Source organism: Ostrinia nubilalis, chromosome 12 (assembly GCF_963855985.1).
Source record: "Ostrinia nubilalis chromosome 12, ilOstNubi1.1, whole genome shotgun sequence".
NCBI lineage: Eukaryota > Metazoa > Arthropoda > Insecta > Lepidoptera > Crambidae > Ostrinia > Ostrinia nubilalis.
In genome coordinates, this window is record NC_087099.1 from 12855561 (window position 1) to 12873871 (window position 18311).

Genomic DNA, 18311 nt, shown 5'->3' on the forward strand with positions numbered 1-18311 from the left:
AGAAGTATTATTATAGCAGAAAGCGCTGGATGCAGCTGCCAACCGGTCAATATGGTAATCATTGGGGCAAGCCTATGTTCAGCAGTGGACGTCCTTGTCCACTGAAATGATGATGATGATAGTAGATTTTAATATTAGTCGGCGATCCTGGAGCCATGGCCTCTACAAATACCTACTGAAAAGCTGTCTATAAAAAAGAACGTACCTTTATGTAGATAGATTAATCACATGACGTGTTCAGCATTTTTGTTAATCCAACTTCAACCCAACGTTTGCTTTATGTTATTGTATGAATTTCGGAGATTTGTTTATTTAACAATATTGTAAGAAAAAATAACTGAACAATGTCAGGGTCATATTATACACACAAAGAAGAGGTAGTATTATTTTGTTGGTGTATTAGTACCTACTGTGGTACAATTTTTATGATATCACTAGCTGTTCAATTATTAATACCTAGCAATAGACACCTAACGATATCTAAACTAATAGTAAATTACACTTTTTAGGGTTCCGTAGCCAAATGGCAAAAAACGGAACCCTTATAGATTCGTCATGTCTGTCTGTCCGTCCGTATGTCACAGCCATTTTTTTCCGAAACTATAAGAGCTATACTGTTGAAACTTGGTAGGTACCTATTATAATAGGTAATCACAACACAAACTTAGGATATCTCTGAATTTTACTGTGCTAATAACAAAAAGTTTAAACCCATTAAGATAGCCATATTAAATAAATTAAGTAAAAGGTTATCTTTTACTAAGAATTTACTGGTGATTTCATACAATACCTCTTATTGTTAGTAAAGTAGTTAGTATTGATAATTTTGATCGGTGATTCGGTTGTGGGTTCAAATCTTGTTGGTGGCAATGTTAATGTCTAATTTATTCGTGGATCTCTATAATGTATCTATTTAAATAAAATTTTCCGTAATAATGTCGTGATAGTACAGTATCTACTTAGCGTAGGGTTGGGTAATAGTTGCGTTAGTTATAATAATTTTTATCGGCATGTATTTTATTATTTCCAGCTAAATTCATACTTTGGAATCAGCGGACGCAATTGTTGGTTATTGGATGTCCTGATGGTCGCGAATATCGATACCATAAGAACAACGTGAATAAAAATAAGAGTATATACTGGGCGTGCACCGCCAGAGGCTATAGGGGCTGTAGGGCCACGGCTACTACGTTGAATGGCAAGCTTTTGACGCAACGACACAAACATAATCATTAAGGAAATCATCATTTCAGCCACAGTCACCCACAGCCACATCATTAGAAACACTTACTTCTTTTCGGATAAGAGTTAAACTCAAGGGCAGAAGAATTACCCATTTAAATTATTTGCAACTTTTTATCTCCGTTTTGATTTGGTGTTAGATGTGCCCTTGCAACTATCGTAGTACTGAACATAGGCCTCCCCCAATGATTTCCACATCATTGCCCGGTTGGAGTGGCCTACATCTGGCGCCTGTCTGCTTCCTTTACCTTTTAATGGACGTCCTGTGGCTGAAATGATGATGCTGATGATGTTGATTAATGATCTATCGAATCCGTTCCAATTATATACGAATCGACTTCATTGTATCTAGTGATTAATACAATGGGGGAATAGAAATGTGTTGAAAAGTAATTGGGAAGATTTTCGTGAAAAACATTAAGGAAATGATTCGTGAAGATAAAGAAATAGTTTAGTTTGTTTGAAGTTAAGTTTGTTTGAATTTAAGTTTCTTTAAAGTTAAGTTTGTTTGAAGTAAAGTTTATTTGAAGTTAAGTTTGATTGAAGTTAAGTTTGTACTTGTTGTTTCTAGAATACAAAATATGTTTGTCTCTTTTAATATTTTCAAAACGACAAGACATATTAAATTAAAACAATTCTGGCTACACAATATTTTAAAAGGTACATTCACACATTTTGTGTTTGTAAGTATCCTTAATTTTTATGCTATTTTTATTATGAATCTGTTTTATGTTGCCAATAGTAATACATACTTTTTACCTCGTCCACCTTTCCAGTGACCTTCGTTATGTCCACCCGCGGCAATCCTGTGCTGATGGTGGGCGGATACCGCTTCCACAAGCACAGCCGCTGCAAAGGCGCCAAGGTGCAATGGCTGTGCAGCAAGTGGTTCAAGGGCTGCAGGGCGTCCGTCACCACAGTGGATAATGCCGTTATTGTTAAGGCAAACCACTACCATAATCACTGATGGCAGTTGACTTTTTTAAATACACGATGAAATTGTACTGGTTCTACGAATTTCTGTTCTTTTTAACGAACTTTTAACAGTAGAAGGTGTGAATTCAACTCTATGTTTTATCTGTTCTTGATATATAAATAAATCAATAAATCAAGATTTCTCTTCTATTTTCTAATAGGTACTTATGTTGTGGATTGTGGACCAGGCCAAGGGCGTTCTGCCAGCGCGGTTGCAGGAAATTTAAATCAAATAAATTTGTAAAAATAAGTGGTTTATATATGCTTTATTTTAAGAAGGGTGATGGTAACTATGATTCTCTCAAAACGTGAGAGTTTTTAGATGGACTGGTGACGCGCATGGCATTATGATGTATTTTATTTGCCATAGTAGCAGCATCGCTATGCACAGCTCAATGGTCGATTCACACATAATCGTGAAGTCACAGTTCCGTCAAGGTATTCGCTCAGTCCAGTCACGGACCGGTAATCACGGACATATCTGAAACGAATATATGAAACGTGTGAACTGAATCACCGATACTGAACTGACTGTACACGTGACGGAACTGGGGCTTCATGGATATGTGCAAAACAAATCTGACGCAGTAGGCCTGCGTATATGCCTCCAAAATGTATGTAATATAAATACTAGTATTCCGGTGCTGGAGTTTTGTGGCTATGGCGTGCAACCCGTGTGCTGAGATTACATATTTATAGTTTTTGTTTTAGGACTGGTGCGTTTTGTAATGTCCAACCGGGGAACGCCGATGCTCCAGGTGGGCTCACACCGTTTTCACAGGCGCAACTGCTATAAGGGACCAAAAGTGCAATGGCTTTGCGGCCGGTGGACCAAGGGCTGTCGATCCTCCATCTTCACGGTTCAAAACCAAATCATTAAATATGATAACCGCCATAACCATGGATAATAACAATATTATGTACATAGTAACTAATATTTATTGTTTTTTTTTGTTATTCATTATATTCGTTAAAAGAATCATTCAGTTTTTTTTATCTTGCCTATCACGGATAGCGAAGGCTCAGTTATTCTCGGCTAAAATCACTAGGTTACTAAAAAACTAATCAAAGGTCTTAAGGCGTGGTTTAATTACATATTATTATAACAATTACTCAGCTTTCCACTAGGTATTACAGGCTGGGGTGATACGACGATTCCAACCTTAAGACCTGAAGTACCAAGATGTAAAATCTGTGATCATAACATTGTCAACAGGACTATTACTTGCTTTTCTCATTTGCTAACATACAAAAATAAAATGAAATTACATACACAGATTGATTGTTTATTTTTTTCAGTGCCAAAGTACACGCTGTCCAGGTTTGGAAGGCCAGTCATACAGATTGGCGGATACCGGTTTTCTCGTTACACCGGGAGTAAGGGTCTGAACGTGCGCTGGTGCTGCACCCACTGGAGCCTCGGATGCAGAGCCTCCATCAACACCATCAAGGACAAGATTGTTAACAGCAGGAATGCTCATAACCATTAAGCATTATTAATTTGTTTTTTTTTTTAATGATAAATAAATGAAAAAGTACTTGTATTATAGTATAAATAACATGAAAAAATCGAACTGCCTATGCATGGAATGTATTGAAGAGTATGGAATGGCGAAAGGTCGTGGTTTTGATTCCCGCCTTAGACAGGCAATTTTTTCATGTTATTTATAAAATGTAACAGTAGGGAAGTATGGATGGACCAGTGTCCGACGCCGGTTACCAAATGAGCGAACGGCGCCGGCTGCCGTATCAGTGACCGGTGCCGGCTGCCGAATCAGCGACCGGCGCCGGCAGCGGAGGCACTCCCTATTTATAATTTCGTTTGAGATGCGACTTGACGTTTTGCTTTTTGAAGCAGTGCCATATTGATTTTTGTACATTTCTTATTATTATGTTTGCCATACACGTTCTAATTAATATTTTATTAAAGATCAAATAAATAAATGAAGAATAATTTACCATTTTAGTCATTAGCTGTATTAGTTTATTAACGTAGTCTATCTGATAGCGTTTCATAACGATTTATAGAGTATAATTGTTGTTTTAAACTTTCATAGTCACTAACAGAATAATTATTATTGACGGGATTTATAGTAGGTTCTATAAGTGTAGTCTTAGGTCTTAGTAAGTAAGATATTATTTTTAATAGCTGCCAGATCGATCTTTGCAAGAGTGTATTATTATGAGAATAAGAAATCCCTTATAAGCCTACATTAGTAAGACGCGAAATGTCCTCATAAAGTTTGATTTCTATTATACGTGTAGGATAGAAATAGGACTCAGTCGTTTATAATTTAATTTACTTTGTGATATTGCATAAAAGACGGCCACGGGCTGGAAGACGTAGTGTGTGTGTTAGTGTGGCCTCCCACTAGGTGGACTGAGGATCTAGTGAAGGTCGGGGGAAGAGCCTGGATGCGGGCCGCGCAGGGCCGGTCGTTATGGAAATCCTTGGGGGAGGCCTTTGTCCAGTAGTGGACGTCATTTGGCTGAAATGAACGATCGCATAAAAGGTGATAAAAGTTTAAGGTTTCACAGCCAGTGATGGCTTATGGATCTGGGACGTGGTCGCTAACTATGGGCCTCATAAGAAGGCTGCAGGTCACCCAAAAAGCCATGAAGCATTAAATGCTATTAAATTTAAATCAAGGTGATACTGTTTTTAGCAGTTAAAATATAAACAAGATCTGTTTTAAATTAAGTTTATTACTGTTAATATTGATTTTTACTGCATTGGAAATTGGAATTTATATTTTTGAATAAAGCTTTTGTCTTTTGTTTACATTTTTTAAATATTTTTTTTGTTTTATTCTACACTAAGGAAGTGTTGATAATTATTTGTAAGTATGTGAATTGACGAATATATCATTATTTGTATTGTATTATTTATGATTAATTTTGCCATGAAAGTTTTAATGTGCATGAATTTCTCGTGTGACGAAAAACTATTGTACCCATAAAATTTCTGTTTTTCCAGTCCCAAAGTACACTAAGTCCAGATTCGGGAGACCCCTCATCCAAATTGGAGATAACCGGTTTTCTCGACATTTGCCGGTTTCGGGAACATCCCTACGGTGGATCTGTACCCGCTGGGCAATGGGGTGCAGGGCGTATCTCGTCACTGACAATGACAAAATTGTCAAGATCAGGAATGACCACAAGCATATATATAAAAAAACTAAATAATTAGTTAATGACAACACTTCAGTTAGCTGAAAACTGACGCATGTTCTTGATGTACAAATGTTCAGACTTCATATAAGTACGTGTATTAATAGGTCTAAAAAGTATTTTTCATTTTAAAAAACTTGGAGTTGATAAGGAATGTAAGTAATGGTTTTGCAATTGCAACCCAAAAATAAAACAGTAAGGCTGAGTTGCATAGAGTTTGACAGATTTTTGACGTTTCTTAAAGTTAATTATGATGGTTGCATTGCAACCCAGCCTTATTGTTGTATAATATTATTTTTACTACTCAGCCAGTATAGCCATATTTTATTTCATAGTAAATGTTTTAAATACCCACCTGCCATAAGGGTAAATTTTGTTGTTCATTGCATGCTTATACAATTTTACTCTTTATAAGATCTGTTTTAATTGTAAAAAGTATTAAAAACCTAACTATTAAAATGAGTTTTTCTTTATCCTTTTCCAATTTTTTAGGTACTAACCGATTTAATAAGTATCTTCTGGACCTTCCAAACTACGGCACTTATCATAAAAACGCTTGTAAATAAATGACTGGATAAATCTACCTGAATGGAAAATGGGAACTGATCCTACCACCTTCTTGATACATAAGTGACTAAATTGTCTTTAATTATAGTGCCAGTCTATACGACGTCCCAATGTGGCAACCCGGTCATCCAAATTGGCAACTACAGATTCTACCGGCACAGTAGATGCAAGGGCCCCAAGTGCTTATGGCCCTGCAGCCAGTGGAGCAATCGCGGCTGCAGAGCGTCCATCACCACCTTTGAAGGCGTTATCATCAAGAGAGCAAAAGGACATAATCACTAATATACAAGCGACCCTAACTCGTCTGGCAAGTGGGGAAATGTTGCCTTGCTGCCCCATCGGCCGTCAGTTCTGCGTACTATGTGCCCTGCCCATTGCCACTTTAGCTTGCAAATTCTCCATTTGCTTCTGGTCAATGAGAAAGGGTCGTGCTCCCGCTTCTCTTTGTCCTAGCCCTTTCCCATTATTTGGAACCGGCTCTTCTCGTTTTACGGCACTAGTTCCCGCTGTGGAGACTTAAACAAATGACCTGTTGATGATACAAGCAAATTATGATCCTTTCCTGAACACTATAATCCGGGCCTTTTCAAGGCAAGAGTGAACTTACAGGGCAGATATGTACCAACTACCATCATAGACAGCATCTCACTTAACACCAGGTGCGATTGCGGTGAAATACCTGCCTTGGAATGCATAAAAAAAGCGACTTCGTCCAACGTTAATGGAGGATCAAGTGGTATCTTAAGAGATTTGTATTTTTAAATCTACAATTTTACGCTGTGAGTTTTCGGACACTGGTTGTCAAAAATGCAGAAATTCTGACTAAAATTTCGGTGGTAAAATTCCGTCGCAATTTGAAGTGTTTTAGGTTGTAAGTTTTGTTTGGATAACTGTAGTTTAGTGAAACACAGTGGATGTATTGAGGGTAACTGTTAACCCTTAGCTCATCTCAAACGAAGTTAGTAATAACGCATGATTGTAGTACGATGTACCTAGGTACATAATACGAGTAGGCAAACGGTTATAACAATTCTATTAGCTTAGTTTTAAATACACATTGGAATGTGTCATTGTTCTATAAACAAAATAAATATTTTTCCTAAATAATATCAAATCTTTTATTTCTCAGATCTCTTCTGATATATTAATTTTGAACTCTGTAATAATCTGGTTAAAACTTTTAGATCCAATTTTCACGAGGTCCAGATTTGGAAGACCGGTGATAATCTTAGGGAGATACCGGTACAACCAGCGCAGTTGCACTAAAGGTGTGAAGGCGCAGTGGCTATGTACCCATTGGAGCTCGGGCTGCCGCGCTTCCATCAATACCATATGCGACGAAATTGTCAAGACCACCAACTCTCACACTCACTGAATGAAGTTAGAAAGAAAATATCCTTAATGAACTTAACCTTCACTGGTTGAGTTTTTGGCGGTTAAGCTGTAGATACTGGCTACACAGGTTCAAACGGTAGTAACGAGAGGTGGGAATAGTCCTGTTTCCAAAGAAAAGTGAATGTTGCAAAATAAAAAACTGACTAACATTTCGGTGGTAGGAACTCGTCGATAATTGAAGTACTTTAGATTGTAAGTTTTGTTTGGTAGTTTAATGGAACATAGTGGATTTATTGACGAACCAAAGTCAGGGGAACTATTAACCCTTAGCTAGCGTCATAAGAACTTAGTAAGACATGTATGGACGTGCAATTTGTGATATAATTTGTTTTCTATTGCTATTACCAAAATAAATATTTCTCCTAAATAATATCAAACCTTTTATTTCTCAGATCTCATCTGATATTAATTTTGAACTCTGTAATAATATGGTTAAAACTTTTAGATCCAATTTTCACGAGGTCCAGGTTTGGAAGACCGGTGATAATCTTAGGGAGATACCGGTACAACCAGCGTAGTTGCACTAAAGGTGTGAAGGCGCAGTGGCTTTGCAACCGTTGGAGTAGAGGCTGCCGCGCCTCCGTATATACTATTAGTGATAAAATTGTTAAGAGCACCAACTTGCATAATCACTGAATGAAGTTAAAGAGGTTATTTCCCCTTGAAAGAAGTTAGGAAGGTTTGAGTATGACGCAGTATACTAAATGAAGAGTCTGTTTAAAAAGTTGTTGTATGGAAAAGTGCACATTTTGCGAAGTGCAAATTAAATAAATAAAAATAATAAAATTAAATATAATTTATATTTAGCATATTACGACGGTACAGAGTGAATTTCTTTTATAGAGGCAATAAATTATGTCGCTTTTGATGAAGTGGATCAGATTTTTTTTTATAAATTAGACAGGCAGGGCCGGATTAACCATCTCGGGGCCCCTAGGCACAGCTCGTTTCGGGCCCCCGCGTCGTCGTTCGTCGATCGTCGTTTGTCGCGGAGGAAATGCTTTGCGCACCGTCACCACCTCATCACTGCCGTAGGATAGGGTGGAGTGTGGGACTCCCGGTGCCCTAAAAAGGGCGCTGCTCCGTCCTGAAAAGGATGGGGTATACCCACCCACTAAAACCTCCGCGGCGTTCCGCCATCGTTCCGCCATCGCCCAAGTGGGGGTGTCGCGAGTATCCGGCCGTACCCTTAGACTTCCATGACACCACCGGCGACAGCTCGCCTACACGGCGGACCCTACACGCCCCCATTGTGGGGGTCCGACGGGAATGGCCCGAAACGCCAAGCCGTTCCCATCAGACGGAGGTGACAAGGGTGCCCCCGCACCTCAGCCTACAACAGCCTTCTCCACCACCTTCTCCGCCTGCGGAGCGATGAGGCGAGAGGATCGTTCTCCCGCTCGCGCTCCACGGCCTCCTTCTGAAGAATGACCTCTTCGCAAAAGGAGGCGACCGCCTTCCAGCATCCTTCACTTCCCAGCATGGCGTTGACCAGGCTCGGAAGCGAAGGATCCCGGCCCACGACCGCAGTGAGGACACGGCGCTGCTGCTCCCAGCCTGTGCAGACCGCGAGGGTGTGCTGCACCGTGTCATTCGCCGCGCCGCATTTGTGGCACAGCGGGAGATTCCTCTCACCCGATTCTATGCAGGTACGAACCGAAGCAGCCATGCCTGGTCAGGACCTGCGCCAGACGGAATGTGAGGAACCCGTGCGGTCGTTCCAACCATTGGTCCAGAACAGGACCAATGGCGTCCAGAGTGCGGCGGCCAAACTGCGAGCGAGTCATGTATTCCTTCCAGCGGTCGATTATGATCTCGCGCTCTTCCTGCCTGACGGCGCCGCGCCGCTCCGGGGCCGGGCGCTTTCCACGCGCCTTCTGGTCTGCCATCCAGTGATAGATGACAGACAAGACCCCAGCTTCTAGCTCCCAAGGAGGATTACCAGCGAGGACGTACGCCGCAGCGTGCCCTACCGTGCGGTAGGTCCTTGCGACCCTCTGCGCTATGGCCCACTGGGGTCTGCGCAGAAGGGCAGCATTCTCCCTCTTGTTGAGTGCGTCCGCCCAGATTGGGGCGCCATACAGCGCCATGCTCCTCAGAACGCCGGCATAAAGTCGACGACACCTCGTTCGAGGAGCCAACTCAGTGCGCCGGCTGCCTTAAGGAGGCATAGCGCTAGCCCGTTGAAGTGCGGGCTCCACAATGTGGGCGTCGGGATGGACCCGCTGGCGAGGCCCCGGAAAGAAGAGAGCCTCAGTCTTCTCCAGCGCGACTTTCAGGCCGAGGCGTCGTATTCTGCGAGCGATTAATGTGCCGCCCGCCGACGCCAGCCATGCCGCGGCCCCAAATGTCTTCCCCGGGCAGTGACCAGAGTGTTATCCGCATAGCATATGACACTCATGCCCGCGAGAGGGACGCCCCGGAGGAGCCAGTTAAAGCACAAAAAGAATGGACCGAGCACCGAACCGAATGAGGGATGGTATTGAAAGCGTTGGCTATATCGAATGATACAGCCAACACACCCTCACCCCTCTCCCTAGCCTCCGCAGTGAGGCTTTTTAGCCTCTGAACGGCGTCAACCGTCGTGTAAACCAAAGCAGCAATGCCAACGTTACGAAAATGAATTAGGTTCCACAATATCGAAATAAATGACGATTGAATGTGTAAACCAAAATAAGGCGAAATCTTGAGGTGGTTTGAGTTTTGTTGCATAAAAATAATGTTTAACATTATTTTTTTTTTCATTTTTTTATCGGGAGTTCTGGGCCCCTGGTCATAATGGGCCCCTAGGCACTGGCCTAAAGTGCCTTATGGATAATACGGCACTGTAGACAGGGATATAAAATATAGATACCGCAAATGTTAAATGATCATTTTATAGTTTAAAATTAATGTTGTTGTGATAAAGTGTTTGCTTTAGAAATTGTACAAATAAAAAAGTTTTGTACAAAATATCGGAGTTTCCTTATCATAATCATTATTTAAATTAATGAGCTAACAGCTAATAAAAGTTTCCACTCCACAGTTCACGTTACTACATCCCGTACTGGCAAACCGGTGATCCAGATGGGGCAGCACCGGTATTACCAGTACTCCCGGAAGACCCGGAGAACCGGTTGGAAGATCCAATGGCCCTGCATCAAATGGAGGTCCCGTGGTTGCAGAGCATCCTTGTACACTATAGGAGACCAAATTATAATGCCAAATAAAGAACATAATCATACTTGAGATTAAGTAGTTGAATCTATTAGAAAGTCAATTACCTAGCAAAATTTAATGATAAGAATTTAATGACAAAAAAGAATTGTGTTATTTTTTATTAAAGCTATTTATTATTTATTTAACTTGCGGTTTATATTATATCCCAAACTGGCTATAGCCCGCAGCATCGGTGATATTGAGTAAATGGAGCTAAGGTGCGTATTACCATGGAATGAAATTGAAAGTCTAGGCTTGAAATTGAGTAGTTCTGATTTATTCAATACAAATGAATGGACTCCGAAACTACTACCGATTTGAAAAATTCTTTCACCATTAGAATCTTACATGATCCCTGATAAATATAGGCTATAGTTAGAAAAGTTAAGACAACTTTTTATTGGCGGTACGAATTTCGCCAAGTCATGTAGTATTTTTAGGGGGTTTCATTTAGAATTGGCATTGACCTTCCTTTCCTTTCCAGATCAGCCATTGTTCACACTGTCTCTGCGCAAGAAGCCAGTGCTGATTTGGAAGGGGAATCGCTACAACGTGCGCAGCCGCTGCAATGGCCCGCGGTTCCAGTGAGTGTGCAGCAGGTGGCACTACGGCTGTCGCACCACCGTCACCACTGTGGAAAAGACCATCGTCGCTTGTCGAGGAACCCACCAACATTAAATCGTTTCAGCTCGGAATGACAACTTCTCAAAATGACAACCGGGTCGCAAAATATCCACTTCTCGGAATGACAACTTCTTAAAATGTCAACTTCGCTAAAAGACAACTTCTCATAATGTCTATTTCTCACAATGACAAATTCGCAAGTTGTCTTTTAGCGAAGTTGACATTTTAAGAAGTTGTCATTCCGAGAAGTGCACATTTTGCGACCCGGTTGTCATTTTGAGAAGTTGTCATTCCGAGCTGAAACGCATTAAATTATGACCTGATATGGTGACATCAGGTCATTTAGTCTCCACTGCAGGAGCACGACCCTCTCTAATGCACCAGAGTCAAATGGAGGATTTGACCTACACTCCCCACGCTGGCTGGTTGGGAAAATTATGAATAAGATAAGATAGTTTATTTATTTGCTTAAAACATGGTATACATAATTAAATATCGGTGTTACATGTTGAATAGTATGTATTTATCTTATCATCTTGTGAAAATTTCGTCTTATAAGTGTATTCTACTTACTTGTATTCTAAGAAATATTGTTGTTGTTACCATGTCAAATTATTCTTTTCATTTAATTTCAGTTATTTATTATTTCTGAAACAGTTCGGTATAATGGGCACACAAAGAGAAATTAGTTTTAGAAAAACGAAAGATGGCTGGGACGTGAAAAACACATTTTTTTTCCAGCTGATCCAGCGAGTGCAGCCAAGAAAAAGCAATCGTGAAGAGTTTTTATTTTATTTATAAAAAAATGCAATATTAAATAGATTTGTATACAATTTTTCAAATATTAAAATCAGTAAATGGAATTATTGTATAATATTGAAATATAATTTATTGTAAATATTTAAAAACAATTGTTTTTTCATCAGTTTATTTCCCAAATGATAATTACAAAGTCAAATCCAAGTGAGTAGGTATGTATTTTATTTTACTAATTTTTTTTCCGCACGTATACTATAATTTTGGATAAAAAATTGTGTTGAATTTTCAGCATTAACCTTCACAACATCGCGATCTGGGAAGCCAGCGGTTGAAATGGGCGAGTACAGGTTCAACTACCATAAGTCACATGCGCTCGGCTTACGAGGTTGGCGCTGCGTGAAGTGGTACCAGGAGTTCTGTCGCGTCTCTATCATCACCCAAGATGACGAGTTCGTTAAGCAATTTAACAAACATAACCATTAGGGTTTATTAAGGTTGATTGACAACAAATTTCAAGATTTTCAAGGCGAGAGTGAATAGCTCAGATCATAGAAAGAGAATAGATATGAAGTCGCGCGTAACTACAACGAGAACCAGTGTCCCCACATTTCCCCCACCACAGCTCCCACACACACATTCAACTGTGTAAAAACAAAGCGACTGAGAGTCTACGACAACATGTGCAACCGGCTTAAAAGTGCTGTGATTGGCCAGAAGGCGTGCCTTATGGCCAATCAATGGCCGCGTGACGTGACGCACACTTTGAAAAAAGCAATTAGAGAGAAGAAAGATAAAATGGAGTCGATAAGATATCGATACTTTAAATCCTGGGGGCAAGGCTCGAAATTGGTTTAAAAAATGCTTGTATGAAAACCTTTTTATTATTATACGTTATTATTATGTTCTTTAACGATTTTTGCATAAAGGAGTCAGTTCCATTTTGTATGGACGAAAAACTCAGAATCAATTATTGGGACTAAATGAAGTTACCTTATATTAATTTACCCCAACCAAAGCTCAATGTCGTTATCGATGGAGTATAGAAGCTATAGACTGACAAAGTTTGTATGAAAAGTCATGGGTTAAGTAGGTACTTGCGATTTTTACCAGTATTTACAATATTGGTAATATATTATTATTTACTTTAATAATAATAACAGGATCACTGTAATTATTATTAACTACTATCGCGCATTAACTTTTTAATTATGGCGAAATTCGTACCGCCTATGTTTATCAAAAATAATGCCTATATTAGGCTTTCAACTAGCTCTTATAGTAATTACATAGTTGACAGTTACTAATCCCTTCTACTATTGTTATTGTTTTTGTAAAAACTTAAAAATCGCAAGCAACTCATGATTTTTTCATTCAAAATTAGAAAATAGAAAATAATAATTTACTTCTATTTATCGATAATAGGAAACCGTATTAGAACACGAGCCCTGCATTATGTTACGACCGGCACATGCGGCCGTACTGTGTATTTTCACGCGTCAGTGGATATCGGAAGAAATAAAATACATTGCGCAGTAGTTACGCATGACATAAAGTGGTTGCTAACTAAATCGTCAATGTACAACGTGTTTGAATTTTTATCACCACTAATTTCGATATCGCAGTAAATGTCACGGCACTGAATTCGTTCGTAAAAATGTTTAGTATTTTTTATTTATAAGCAAAATACCAATGGATTTGCAATACTTACATGTGGTAAATGACTTCATTGTTCCTGTAGTTCTTCGTTTCACTTATGTTATTGCACGTTACGACGCATTATCCAACAATATCGGAGAACATTTCCTCAGTACGACTGAATCGCGACTAACCTGGCGTAGCGGGCGATGTTCGTTTCTGGGCATATCGCGGAGACACGCGCCACGCCCCCGTTTCACATCTATTCCCTTCTATGATCTGAGGTGAATAGGCACTTACAAGGCAGATATGTACCATCCTAGACTGCATCTCACTTAACACCTGGTGCGATTGCAGTCAAATACCTGCCATGTTATGCATAAAAAATGCACTTAATTTAGGTGAAATAAGATTCACAGCGAATATTTAAATGTTAAAATTTGTGAGTATGAATAGCGATTTTTACCTCTCACGCAAAAACTACTGACAGAATTATGATTTAACTTTATATTCTGGTTATAATGTATTCTAAATGTATTACATACAGACCCAAAGAGTAAAGATATTTTTAATAGTCGCTCAGTTGGATAACTTATTGTACACCTGAAACCCTTGCGTTTTGGCTTTTTGGCTGAAACTGAACGAGTGAGTTATATTTGAAGATGTGTATTATTTTTTTAACAGTCTGCAAAAGATATGAATGATTGTTCTGCATAATTTTAAGCGAAGATACGATATTCGTATGATGTTACTGTTTACTGTTAATTTTAATAGGTTCAGAAAGCAATAAACATGTTGTTAATTTAAAAAGCTTTATTTTTTTTATATAAAAATAATTTCACATTCAATGATCCAGGTTGCAAATGAAAAATGATTTTTCATTTGTTTTAGAGATGATCAAATCATCAACAAAAGTAATTTCTACCAATATCAATAAGGTCAAGGTAGAAGACCAAGACAATATTGTTGGCGAACATAGTAAAAAAAATAGGGGTCAGTATTTGAAACTTTCAACCACAGAATAATAATAAGTACTACGTACAGAAGTTTTACTTCGCGAAGGTATTTAAAAAAATGTATGCTCCATGTCATTAACAATATGGTGTCAATTACAGTCCTATCAACTTAAGCTGAGAATTGCATTTGTGTGAGTGATCGCCAAAAGTACAGTTGGTAAAACACATACAAATAAAATTAATGTTTTATTAAAAGGAACTCCATAAAACACTAGCTACCAATTGGGCCGATGTAACGACACCTGACACATCCTTTTAAATAAATAAAAACAGGTCCTTGCTCAGCATATTATTATGCCAATTGCCAAGGCACGAAGTACCTCGACGCTGATATTCTGCGAGCACCGTTTATAGAGAGGGCGTCCAGCCAGCCTTACAAAATACAACAAAAAGACAAACAAATTTATAAAAAAAAAAAACAGACAAAACTTTTCGTTCACACCTTTAAAATACGTATTCAATTAGCATAAAATTTCTTTCACTTGCCTGCTTAATGGTTTTCGTACAGGAAATTCACTTACAGTAGGAGCCATTTCACTAATATTTGGAACACAATTACATAAAATTACACGTCTATCTGCTACCAGTACCGGGGGTGAAGTGAAGTATGTGAGCGGCAGGGAAGTGACGCGTGGCGGACGCGCCGCGCCTCAGGCCGCTTGCTATAAACTAGTATAAACCGGTTTAAACCATGCGCGGGACCCGCCGCGCCTCAAGCCGATTGCCATTCTACACTATCGGTGTGCACTCACACAAATGCAATTCTCAGCTTAAGTTGAGAGGACTGTAGCCTGTCTCAAGAGTCAAGCACCATTTTGTTGACAAACGTCAGTGATCGGCACTGCGCCGAAGCTATAGGGCTGACTTCGGTAAAATGATGTGACGTGAGGTGCCAAACTGCGGAAAATGGCGGAGGAAATACATGATTTAGCATGAATTATCATGAATAATATTAACTACTTATTTACCTCTCAGTGTCTTGAGGCAACTTAAAAAAGTACATTCTGTGTTTTTATTATTATTTAGGCAGTTAAATACTGCACAGTATTTAGTCCATTTTCTTCCATCATACACAAGAATACGCGTGCGTGAGTCAATGTTCGCTCGTATGTGAGGCCTTGTCGAATCGTATCCTGTAGGTGGGCCATCGTGCGTGTTTTGTTTTCGATGTAAACTCGCGGAGATGAACAGGCCTGCTTTCAACAGGAATGCGGTTCCTCAATTTTTATTATAAAGGGTAGAGACAATAAAGTGATCTCACTATATTATTTCTAAACTATACAAGATATCGATAAACTGGTTACTGATCCTGAAAGTGCTTCACGCACTAGCTCTATCAAGCGGTGTCAATAGTAGGGGAGAGCGGGGCTTAAAGTGCCGGGGGTAAATTGTTCCGATGCAAATATCTCGACAACAGAAAGAATTAGATATGTGATCGTATTATGTCGCATGTGGCTAACTGTTAGGCATTATGTAATATTTTTGATTTTGGTTTTTGATTTTATTCTGTAACATATGACTATGAGTAGGGGAGAGCGGGGCTGAAAGTGCCGGGGGTAAATTGTTCCGATGCAAATATCTCGACAACAGAAAGAATTAGATATGTGATCGTATTATGTCGCATGTGGCCAACTGTTAGGCATTATGTGACATAATACGATTACATATCTATTCGAAAATTCTACGTTTCCACCCTGCATGTAATATGGACGTTGGATATGGCCATTGGTTAAAATTGAAAACCTTTCAAATAATTTTCAGAATTAAAAATCGGAGTGTTAGGCAGAGGTAATCCCGTGGCTGAACTGGACGGCAACACGTACAGCATTGTACACCGGTTCAAGACAGGGAGGACCAAGTGGCGGTGCACCACAGCCAGATGCAAGGCCACCATCGTCTCTTACTTCAACATTCTTGACCAACGCTGTGGGCGCCATGATCATACTGTTAAACAGCAGAAAAAAGAAAGCGGCAAAGGTAATTTTATTTTTAAGTACTAATTAAATTACCTGTTTATATTTTCGTTTTTGATACGCGAGCCAATTTATTTTAATTTTTTTTGGTCCAATAGTCAAACTTTTTTATAAATGTTTAAATTTTTAGAATCGACTCAGCGCAGTGGTGGCATGCCATGTAATAATTTTACATTTCATACAGTTCATAAAAAGCTAGATTAGTTAAACAATTTTATGTTCATTTCAGATTAGAGATTCAATTTGAAGATCAAGCCTGGTGAGGAGACATACACATACCAGTCTTAATAGTTATTAATTAAATATGTACCTTTACTCATGTCAAACACTCACTTGTAACACTAATAATGTTTAGTGTTTTTTATAATAGTTTCTTTGTAATTTTGAAATCTGTAATAGGTAGGTACCTAATTATTAAATAATAATTTGTAATTTTGAAATATTGAATATTATTGAATAAATTGGTTTTAGTACTAATATTTGATTTAATTCGGAAGCGAACTACTTTTTAAGCGTGCAAATTGGTTAAATGGTTCGATACTGGAAAAATGTTTTTCTCAAGTTTTTTTTTTAAATTCTAGCTATGCTGTTTTTCACGAATAGAGCGGGAAATACAGCCCTAATGGTGGGCAAATATCGCTACAGTAAACGCAGTGAGTCGGGCAAAAAGGTCACTTGGAGGTGCGTCAAGAGGAACGACGGGTGCAACGGGAGAGTCATCATGTATGATCAACAGATTGTTCAGAGTAAACCTCATAATCATAAATGAAGGTCTTGTCTTTTTACTTTTTACTCCCGTATTCACAAACATTACTATGAGGTCTCACAGTGCGCGTGGACGCACAGGTTCACACACGAACCAATCACAGAGCTCTATTCAAAGCTGTGCGTTCGATTTGATGATTCACATAAGCTAACATCGTTTGTGAATACGGGTGATAATCTTTTTTCAGTCAGACAGATGAGAAAAACATATCGGACACGTATTTTTTCTTCATTTTCCATCAAGTTGAAATATCGCGTGACGTCACTACTCTAAAATCTACACAATCGTGTCGTCACGCGACATTTCAACTCGATTTAGATTGTTATTATTTTTGATTATGAAAAAAAAAAAGGAAAATGCGTCTCCAATATTTTCTTATTATTTGTATGATGGACAAAAAAATTAAAGTCATCTAGCTAGATTCTAGCCTATTTATTCGTTTGTATTTATTGTAGTAAATAATGTTTTTATGTCTGCTTCTGGGATGGAGCGGATATTTTTATTTGTAACAACCTGTGGACCACTTTTCATAAATAAACCGATTTGATTTTGTTTTATTAATCCGCATATTTTATTCCCTAGTACCTACTTGTGACTGCATAGTATTTTATGGAAACGACATTGATTAAATAAGTAGAGATAGAAGTATTTTTAATTAATACGGCGCTATTAGTCAAACGAGTCTGAAACGTCAGGTAAATAAAGTCATTTTGAAATAATAATAATAATTTTAAATTGAATTTATCTTATAGGCTCTGACTAAGATCCGCATTTCAAGTTGGCTTTTTCATTATTTTGCATACATCATAAAGACAAGCTGGCCAAGAGCTTCCTTGTTGTGGATACAACAAAACATTCGGTTCCGTAAAATAACTTTATATCCATCTCCATGGTTTCCAGGAGCGATATACACAACATCCCGGTACGGGAGGCCGGTTATCCAGCTCGGAAAGTATAGGTACAACCTTAACAACCAGAGCAAGGAAGGCT

General features: G+C 38.9%; 1 protein-coding gene across 34 annotated transcripts in view; it reads left to right on the forward strand.

Moving 5' to 3' along the window:
- The window catches only part of LOC135076983 (modifier of mdg4-like), a 351682-nt gene that overhangs the window by 141159 nt on the left and 192212 nt on the right, over positions 1-18311 (forward strand). The window lies entirely within an intron of this gene.